A 10100-nucleotide genomic window follows, 5' to 3' on the forward strand; every position below is an offset into this window, starting at 1 on the left:
GCCAGCGAAGCACACCCAGAGAAACAATAGGCGCCTCAAATTCTGTAATTACATGTCGAACACTGGCACAGCCCGGAAATCGATGCAATGTTTACTTTCAAATCAACACGTCCAATGTCATAAAATGTCCAATCTATTCATTGCATCTTGAGATAATAGTCAAGTGAGAAATAATAATTTTCTTGCAAAAGAATCAATCTGACCTGCAACAGCAACTGATCAGCACTAATATTTCTTGATGAATTTAAGAGGTAGTTATTATTTCTGGCCGGGCTCCTGATGAAGGATGCCTATTGGTTGTGTGTCTTCTGTTTGTCCAGGTTCCTCTATTAATATTCTCACGCTTACTCCATCCTCCTTCCAGAATGTGTAACAATACAGACACGCATGCGCTGGCCGCCTACATTATGGCCAGACAAAGTCGGTGTTTATTTCATCTGTCTGTACTGGTTGTTGCAGTCACATTTTGCAGACAGATGAAATAAACACCGACTTTAACTGGCAATAATGTACGCTGAATGACATGGAAAAGCATGTCAGTCTCAGCACGTATTTAAGCCAGACATTTTTTTTAAGTGTGTCAATTAGAAGTTCAGATAAGAGAGGTGAAAGGTGAGTACTGGAATCTGTACATCTCCCAACCCGAATTCTGTCCTTTTAGTTACTTCTGGTGTATTTATCAATGTTGTTTTTTCTCTCCATGACAATATGGTATTTGTGAGTAATGTTCCACCCACTCTATCCCGGAATCAACGGGAGCTCTCCAGGGATAGAGGCAAGAAAAACAATGCCAAGTACGGTACTGGATGTTTGTTGGAGGAGATCAGTGCCCTTAGTGACAGAAACCAACTGCCTGCCTTCGTGCTGGCATTTTCTTGTTAAATGGGAACAGTGTTGCAGTGTCTATAACCAGAGGTCCAGTAACACTGAGGTGAGCAGACACTCCAACTTTTTACTGTTTCCTGAAAATCATTATTTGATTTTAATTTTACCTTCATTGTTAAGGAGATTTTAATAGATTTCTTGATATGCAGGTGTTTGAATAGAATTGACTAGTTGAATATAGCGTTTGACCTATATGGTAGGCTGTTTTCAAAATATTTAGTTTTTAAAAAATCAGAAATGGGGTATTAATGTAATCAGTTACATAGTGACATTATTTAACACGTTATTATTCAAATCTATGGCAATCGTTTTTCAATTGAATACAAAACAAACTTTGTAAAAGTCCATGCTGCAACAGACATCTATAAAGTTACCTCAGTAGCTAAACCTACTTTCCCATAGTGCCTAGAGGGAATCAGGGCTATTAATGCAATATTTGCTATGCTATTGATATTAAGGCTTGTCCTTCATCAGACCTTCAGTAAGGTATTTAAAACATGTTCTGTTGAGCTCTGCATTGTTGCTTCCAATCTTCCCCATACAACTGAAATCCATTGTATCATTACAGCAGACACAAGATAATGGTTCCACATTTTACAGTAGTGACTCTTGGCAAAGGAGGTTCACTGTTGACATAAGAGGGCATCAATAAGGACAAGATAATATTGGATTAGGTGATAGATAGTAGCTCAGTGAAAGCTTCATATGTGATGTATCCACGGAGGTTAGCCTAAAGTAATTTAGTTTTACTTTTAGTGAAATGTGACGACAATTATAATAAATAACATTTTTATAATTTTTAAGGTTTTTTTGTCAACCTTTCTTTCCTTTTTTCTCCTGTTTGTTGATGATATTGACTTTTACCAAGTATGGCTCGACAGTCACTATCAACCATCCAAAATCTTGTCCAAGTGTGCATTTTCCATGAGTAAGGTTAGACAGTGAATGTCTGCAGGCTATTGGACAGTGGATGCATGTTAGCCGAGCCCAAACCTGTCCTCACCTCCCATCCACATCTGTGCACTTTCTGGCAGTCGTTATTTAAGATGGAAATCTGGACTGATTACCCATTCCATAGTGCAGGGGCACTGAGGCTCTTCGTAACACCTTGACTGCTACTCTGGAGGAAAGCAACTAACTTAGCACAGAATTGAACCTGTTGTTCATGGTTCAGCTAAACTTTGCCTTTCCCAACTGTTCAATTGAGGGTGCTACATTATTTCCTCTATAGGCAATACATTGATTATACTGGTTAGATTATAGCTCCAGCATACAAAGCAAAGTCAGGTTACTCTTCCTTAATGGACAGGAGACAGTGTTGTAAAGCTTTGCTTTTATTTTTTTCATTGTAATAAATCTAGCCATCCAATCAGATAACAAACCAGTTTCAATCATCTTGATAGCAGATGAGCTTTACTCTTTGTTTTACATCTTCTGCTCTCCACAGCAACAAAGCCTAGTCTTATGGCATGCAGACAATTTTTTAAAGTTTTGAGTAGGTGTCACCTTTGGCTAGAATACCTCAGCAGCACAATAAAGTCCCTAATATTAAACAATTCCCACTTTTATGTGTTCTGTCTAATGACAGAATGTTGAATTTATTAAGTAGACTCTATGTTGGTGCCTGGTCATTTAATAAATCAGTATGCATTATATTCAGACCTTCACAGTATGAGCTCACTGTTAGTGCTTTGGCTTGTATTCCCTGGAATATAGAAGGTTAAGGGGTGATTTGATTAAGGTTTTTAGGACTTTGAAAGGAATTGATAGGGTAGATAGAGAGAAACTTTTTCCGCTGGTGGGGGAGTCTAGGACAAGGGGACATAAACTTAAAATCAGAGCCAGGCCATTCAGGAGAGAAGTTAGGAATCACTTCTTCACACACAGGGTGGTAGAAGTGTGGTATCCTCTCCCATAAAAAGCAGTAGATGCTAGCTCAATGAATAATTTTGAATCTGAGATTGAGAGATTTTTGTTAGCCAAGGGTATTAAGGGATATGGAGCCAAGGCAGGTGGATGGAGTTAGGATACAGATCAGCCATGATCTCATTGAATGGCAGCACAGACTCGAGGGGCTGAATGTCCTGCTCCTGTTCCTACTTTCTTTCTGATGGATGTAAGAGATGTGTCTGACAGTCTTGCCCTACTTAGTGGGAGACATGTGACAAGTCCTTAATCAATTCATGAATCATTGCTCCAAGAAATTATAGGAATTTCCTGTGGTTGAAATCTTAAATGCCATTTAGAAAGAACTCAATAATTTTTTTTATCTGTTCAAGGGTTGTGGGCATTGCTGGCAAGGCCAGCATTTATTGCCCATCCCTAATTGTTCTTGAGAAGGTGGTGATAAGCTGCCGCCTTGAACTGCTGCAGTTCATGTGGTGAAGGTTCTCGCACAGTGCTGTTAGGAAGGGAGTTCCAGGATTTTGAACCAGCGACGATGAAGGAACGGCGATATATTTCCAAGTCGGGATGGTGTGTGACTTGGAGGGGAACGTGCAGATGGTGTTGTTCCAATGTGCCTTCTGCCCTTGTCCTTCTCGGTGGGTTCGGGAGTTGCTGCAGTGCATCCTGTAGATGGTACACACTGCAGCCACGGTGCGCCTGTGGTGAAGGGAGTGAATGTTTACGGTGGTGGATGGGGTGCCAATCAAGTGGGTTGCTTTGTCCTGGATGGTGTCGAGCTTCTTGAGTGTTGTTGGAGCTGCACTCATCCAGGCAAGTGGAGAGTATTCCATCACATTCCTGACTTGTGCCTCGTAGATGGTGGAAAGACTTTGGGGAGTCAGGAGGTGAGTCACTCACCGCAGAATACCCGACCTCTGACCTGCTGTTATATCCACAGTATTTATGTGGCTGGTCCAGTTAAGTTTCTGGTCAGTGGTGACCTCAGGATGTTGATGGTGTGGGATTCGGCGATGGTAATGCCGTTGAATGTCAAGGGAAGGTGGTTAGACTCTCTCTTGTTGGAGATGGTCATTGCCTGGCACTTGACTGGCACGAATGTTACTTGTCACTTATCAGCCCAAGCCTGTATGTTGTCCAGATCTTGCTGCATGCGGGCACGGACTGCTTCATTATCTGAGGGGTTGCGAATGGAACTGAACACTGTACAATCATCAGCGAACATCCCCATTTCTGACCTTATGATGGAGGGAAGGTCATTGATAAAGCAGTTGAAGATGGTTGGGCCTAGGACACTGTCCTGAGGAACTCCTGCAGCAACGCCCTGGGGCTGAGATGATTGGTCTCCAACGACCACTACCATCTTCCTTTGTGCTAGGTATGACTCCAGCCACTGGAGAGTTTCCCCCTGATTCCATTGACTTCAATTTTATTAGGGCTCCTTGGTGCTATACTTGGTCAAATGCTGCCTTGTTGCCAAGGGCAGTTACTCTCACCTCACCTCTGGAATTCAGCTCTTTTGTCCATGTTCAGATCAAGGCTGTAATGAGGTCTGGAGCCGAGTGGTCCTGGCGGAACCCAAACTGAACATCGGTGAGCAGTTTATTGGTAAGTGCCACTTGATAGCACTGTTACCAACACCCTCTGTCACTTTGCTGATGATTGAGAGTAGACTGATGGGGCGGTAATTGGCCGGATTGGATTTGTCCTGCATTTTGTGGACAGGACATACCGGGGCAATTTTCCACATTGTCGGGTAGATGCCCGTGTTGTAGCTGTACTGGAGCAGCTTGGCTAGAGGCGTGGCTCGTTCTGGAGCACAAGACTTCAGCACTACAGCCAGGATGTTGTCGGGGCCCATAGCCTTTGCTGTATCCAGTACACTCAGCCATTTGTTGATATCACGTGGCGTGAATCGAATTGGCTGAAGACTGGCTTCTGTGATGGTGGGGATATTGGGAGGAGGCTGAAATGGACCATCCACTCGGCACTTCTGGCTGAAGATGGTTGCAAACGCTTCAGCCCTGTCTTTTGCACTCACGTGCTGGACTCTGCCATCCTTGAGGATGGGGTTGTTCACGGAGCCTCCTCCTCCCGTTAGTTGTTTAATTGTCCACCACCATTCACGACAGGATGTGGCAGGACTGCAGAGTTTTGATCTGATCCGTTGGTTGTGGAATCGCTTAGCTCTGTCTATAGCATGTTGCTTCTGCTGTTTAGCATGCATGTAGTCCTGTGTTGTAGCTTCACCAGGTTGGCACCTCATTTATAGGTAAGCCTGGTGCTGCTCCTGGCATGCTTTTCTACACTCCTAATTGAACCAGGGTTGATCCCCTGGCTTGTTGGTAATGGTAGAGTGAGGAATATGCCGGGCCATGAGTTTACAGATTGTGCTGGAATACAATTCTGCTGCTGCTGATGGCCCACAGCACCTGATGGATGCCCAGTTTTGAGCTGCTAGATCTGTTCTAAATCTATCCCATTTAGCACGGTGGTAGTGCCACACAACATGGATGGTGTCCTCAGTGTGAAGATGGGACCTCGTCTTTGCAAGGAATGTATGGTGGTCACTCCTACCAATACTGTCATGGACAGATGCATATGCGACAGCTAGATTGGTGAGGACAAGGTCAAGTAGGTTTCTCCCTCACCACCTGCCGCAGGCCCAGTCCTTCAGGACTCTGCCAGCTCGGTCAGTAGTGGTGCTGCCGAGCCACTCTTTGTGATGGACATTGAAGTCCCGCACCCAGAGTACATTCTGTGCCCTTGCCACCCTCCGTGCCTCCTCCATGTGGTGCTCAACATGGAGGAGGACTGATTCATCAGCTGAGGGAGGGCGGTAGGTGATAATACAGCAGGAGGTTTCCTTGCCCATGTTTGACCTGATGCCATGAAATCTCATGGGGTCCGAAGTCAATGTTAAGGACTCCCTGGGCCACTCTCTCCTGACTGTATATCACTGTACTGCCAACTCTGGTAGGACAGAACATACCCAGGGATGGTGATGCAAAAGCCTGGGATGTTGGCTGAAAGGTATGATTTTTAAGTATGGCTATGTCAGATTTTGACTAGTCTGTGGGACAGCTCTCCCAATTTAGGCACAAGTCCCCAGATGTTAGTGAGGAAGACTTTGGGTTTCCTTTGTCATGTTTGGTGCCTAGTGGTCCATCCGGTTTTATTCCTATTGTGACAACTTTCTGTAGCAAGATTGTACAACTGAGTGGCTTGCTAGGGCGATTAAGAATCAACTACATTGCTGCGGTCTGGAGTTACATATAGACCAGGTAAGGACAGCAGGTTTCATTTCCTAAAGGACATCAGTGAACCAGATGGGTTTTTACAACAATCCAGTAGTTTCATGGCCACTATTACTGATAGTTTTTTTTAATTCTAGATTTTATTTAATTAATTGAATTTAAGTTCCCCACCTGCTGTGGTGGGATTTGAACTCATTATTAGTCTATTAGCATTATTAGTCTAGGCCTCTGGATTACTAGTCCAGTAACATAACCACTATGCTACCATACCCTATTATTACTGATCATACCTAGAGATGTGTAATGCTCAGAATGCACATCATAATCTGCTGGATAGCAGAATCTCTGCATCAAACCATTTTATTGTTAGTAAAATAGATATCCATCATGCTGGATTCAAGCTTAGACTACTGCTTTTTTATTTGTTATCAGGATGTGGATGAATCTGGCAAGACTTCATTTATCGCCCATTCCTAGTTGCCCTCGGATGGTGCTGATGTGTCTTCTCCTTGAACCACTAAGTTCTTGTGGTGACGGTGCTTCCATGATGGTGTTAGGTAGGGAATTCCAGAGTTCTGACCCAGCAACTATGAAGAAACAGCAATATGTGTCCAAGTCAGGATGGTGTGTGATTTGGAGAGGTACTTGAGGTGATGATGTTCTCATGACATTGCTACCCTTGTTCTTCTTGGTGGTAGAGGTCATTGGGGTAATCTTGATGAGTTTCTGCTGTACATCCTGTAGATCATGCATACTGTAGCCACAGTGTGCTGATGATAAAGGAGGTGGATATTGAGTCCAGTGGTAGGGACGCCGATCAAGCAAATTGTTCTATCCTGGATGATGTTGAGCTGCTTGAGTGTTATTGCCGCTGCACCCAACCAGGTGAGTATTCCATCACATTCCTGATGATCCTTGTGGATGGTGGAGAGGCTTTGAGTCGTCAATACCCAAAAAATTGTGTTGTCATCCTGTTTTTATCTTTTATGATCATCTGGATTACTGCATTTATTGCTTAATCAATACTGTTTTTGTTTAACTTTTCTTGTCAATTTTTGCCACCAATTTTTGACCCTCTGCTGCTTTCCTGAAGACATTGACTCCTTATGGGGGTACGTGTTCTATAGTGCCAAGAAGGAGAGGAAAGGAGCAGAAAATAGCTAGGTGCTGTTGAAGAACTTCTTATTATGGATTTCCAGAGTTCAATACAAGATGAACTGGATAGAACAGCAGGAAAAGAGTAACAGTAGAATCTAAAAAGCATAATACTACGTGTCATGGAGCAAGTTGGAAGTTGTTGTGACAACAAATGAAACAAAAGTAATTGAGGATTTTGCTGATGGAATACAGAATCCAGCAACGGTGGAACAAAGTGTCATTTGTTAAGAACAACCTAGCACAGAACAACCTAACACCAAACATTAAAAGGATAGAAATGATTATTTATTAATATAAAGAAAACACGGTGACTCATAAGGGAGGTCAGAAAAGATGATCACAATAGTATGGACAATTTACCACTGGGTTGCAGTAGTTATTAGGAATGTTTTAAATTAACTGTGTAGTATTTTTCTGTGCTAGTACAGCAAAAGTTTAAGAGATCTCTTTGGATTGCAATGATCCTACCATTGTGACAGGTTTCTGGAATTTATAGTTCTGCGAGGATTGACCAGACTCACCTCCTCGTGATATTTCAAAACTGATTTCGGTGAAATAAGGTAATCAGAATGTTACTTTCTTCAAAAACCATCGTCTCACATAGCTACGTTTCATTACATTTTTGTAAAAATCGGGAGGGGCAATAAATATGGCCTTGCTAGTGTCATCCACAGCTCAAGAACAAATATATAAAAGAAAGTGTACAAGGTAATATATTGGTGAACTGTATCATTGTCATTGTGGCATTCGCAGATATGACGTGACAATCTATATCACTAATTATTAGTCATTTTGAATTACTGGTAAGAATGGGTGAAATAGCCAATTGTTGCTGACTTGTCAGTCTCTTGGTTACTTGTAATGATTCCTTGATAACACTGATCACTGATGAGGTTCATGATGTGTGGGCATCTATTCTCTTTTAGTGATGTATTTTAAAGAAATTAGATTAAAAGGCAGAGTGAGAACCAGTACAGTCCAACAAAAAGCATCATTTTTCCTACAATGAAAGAACAGGAAAAAATTTTAAAAATTATTTATATATATTATATAATATCTACATTTATTGTTATATAATACCTATATATCGCACACATATATACATGCATCACAAAACAAAAAGCGTATGTTGCAAAGTGGTTTTCTTTATAAAGGAACCAGTGGTGGAACTTTCAGACTGGCAGTAATCTTATTTGCTTTGGACGGAACAAAAGGTAACACTCAACAACAACAACAGCAGCAACAACAACCAACAACCAACTTTTATAAAGCACCTTTAACATAGTAAAACGTCCCAAGATGCTGCACAGGAGAGTCATCAAACAAACTTTGACACTGAGCCACATAAGGAGATATTAGGACAGGTGACAAGGTAGGTTTTAAGCAGCGTCTTATAGAAAGTAGAGAGGCAGAGAGGTTTAAGGAGGGAATTCCAAAGCCTAGGGCCCAGGCAGCTGAAGATATGGCCGCCAGTGGTGGAGCAATGAAAATTGGGGATGCGCAAGAAGCCAGAATTGGAGGAGCACAGAGATCTCGGAGGATTGTAGAGCTGGATGAGTGCAGAGATTTCGGAGGGTTGTAGGGCTGGAGAAGGTTTCAGAGATAGGGAGGAGCGAGGCCCTCTGGGCATATAGGGACAATGGGGGAGGGGTATAAATATTTTTAGTTTGATGCTAGCAGAAAATCTCCAGTACTATTGCTGTCAATCAACATTTTTCAACTAGAATATGAAACAGCATTAATGAGTTGCTCCTTATTAAATAAAAGTGTTAATTTAACTAATTATCATGGGGCATATCTCATTTAATTTAGTCAAATTGCCATTTTCCAATTTTTAAACAATCCTTGCTCTGAGTGCTATTAGTCCAATTCCAAATAAGTTTTAAGACTGATAGTTTCAGTTTGATATGTTTTCTATCTAAAATAATTGACAGATTGATAAATACAAAATTATTCAGGTACTTGTGCATATATTTACTGCTGATAACATCAAAGTATCCTGCATTTATGTCTGTTACATCTATATTATATGACTGTATTAATCAATAGCTATGTAAGAGAAGGTTCTAATCTCAATTTATTTCCACGTTTCACATAATACAGGGTAAGGCGCTTTCTACATGAATATATTGATGAAATCAGGACACAGTGGAAGAGTCACACGTGACTGAAAATGCCAGAAATTGTAAGTGCTGTATGGATCATGGAGTAGACTGGCTCACAGCCCTAGATAAACCACTATTGGATAAGTGTGTAGCAGTAGCCATCTAGTCATGATCTTTTGTATTATCAGATGATTGTAGATCATTGAAACCAATTGAACTATTTGAAAAAAACTGTCACTAAAACCTTTGACATTGAAAACTCAAAATGACAGAACTATATGATGCCAAAACTAATAGGTATGAGATACGGTTAGAAATCTGTTTTTAAGAATGAGATGTGCAATAAGTATCTTGCGCAGAATGTGGTTCCCAGTCTTTTGTTAGGTTACGAGGGGTTATTTGAACTTGATGTAGTGATGCAAAATATACCCTGTGATTTATTGAGGTCTCATGCAACCGTCCCTGTTGTAACAATGCAAGTACGAACCTGCCTTGCTCTAATTTATTATAGGAGTCATTTGCCACAAGTGCCAGGAATGTTCTGTCAGTACTGCTGCACAATTGACATCTTCAGGTACCAATTCCAAAGTAAGATTATGATATTAACATTTTTGTTTACAACATAAATTGAACCAAGTGATAGGATCAGTTTGTAACTTCTATTCTCATGCCTTCCAGATCCAAGTACTGCTAACGGACGATCACACAACAATAAATCTGTATCACTGGGCAAATTCTAAAAATGGTAAATTTCAGTAGATCTTTATATATACGATCATTTGTGAAGACC

The 10100-nt window shown here is 41.4% G+C and overlaps 1 long non-coding RNA gene across 2 annotated transcripts in view; it reads left to right on the forward strand.

The window, feature by feature from the left end:
• The window catches only part of LOC137301318 (uncharacterized), a 30721-nt gene extending 20621 nt beyond the window's left edge, over positions 1 to 10100 (forward strand). The window contains exons 1-4 of one of the 2 annotated variants that reach the window (XR_010958272.1): positions 869 to 931; positions 9309 to 9390; positions 9822 to 9898; positions 9989 to 10100. This is a non-coding gene — a long non-coding RNA (uncharacterized lncRNA). Of the gene's footprint in view, positions 1 to 868; positions 932 to 9308; positions 9391 to 9821; positions 9899 to 9988 lie in introns of those variants that run through there. The other variant, XR_010958273.1, reaches the window with a different exon arrangement.

The sequence above is a fragment of the Heptranchias perlo genome, chromosome 33 (genome assembly GCF_035084215.1).
Source record: "Heptranchias perlo isolate sHepPer1 chromosome 33, sHepPer1.hap1, whole genome shotgun sequence".
Taxonomy (NCBI): domain Eukaryota; kingdom Metazoa; phylum Chordata; class Chondrichthyes; order Hexanchiformes; family Hexanchidae; genus Heptranchias; species Heptranchias perlo.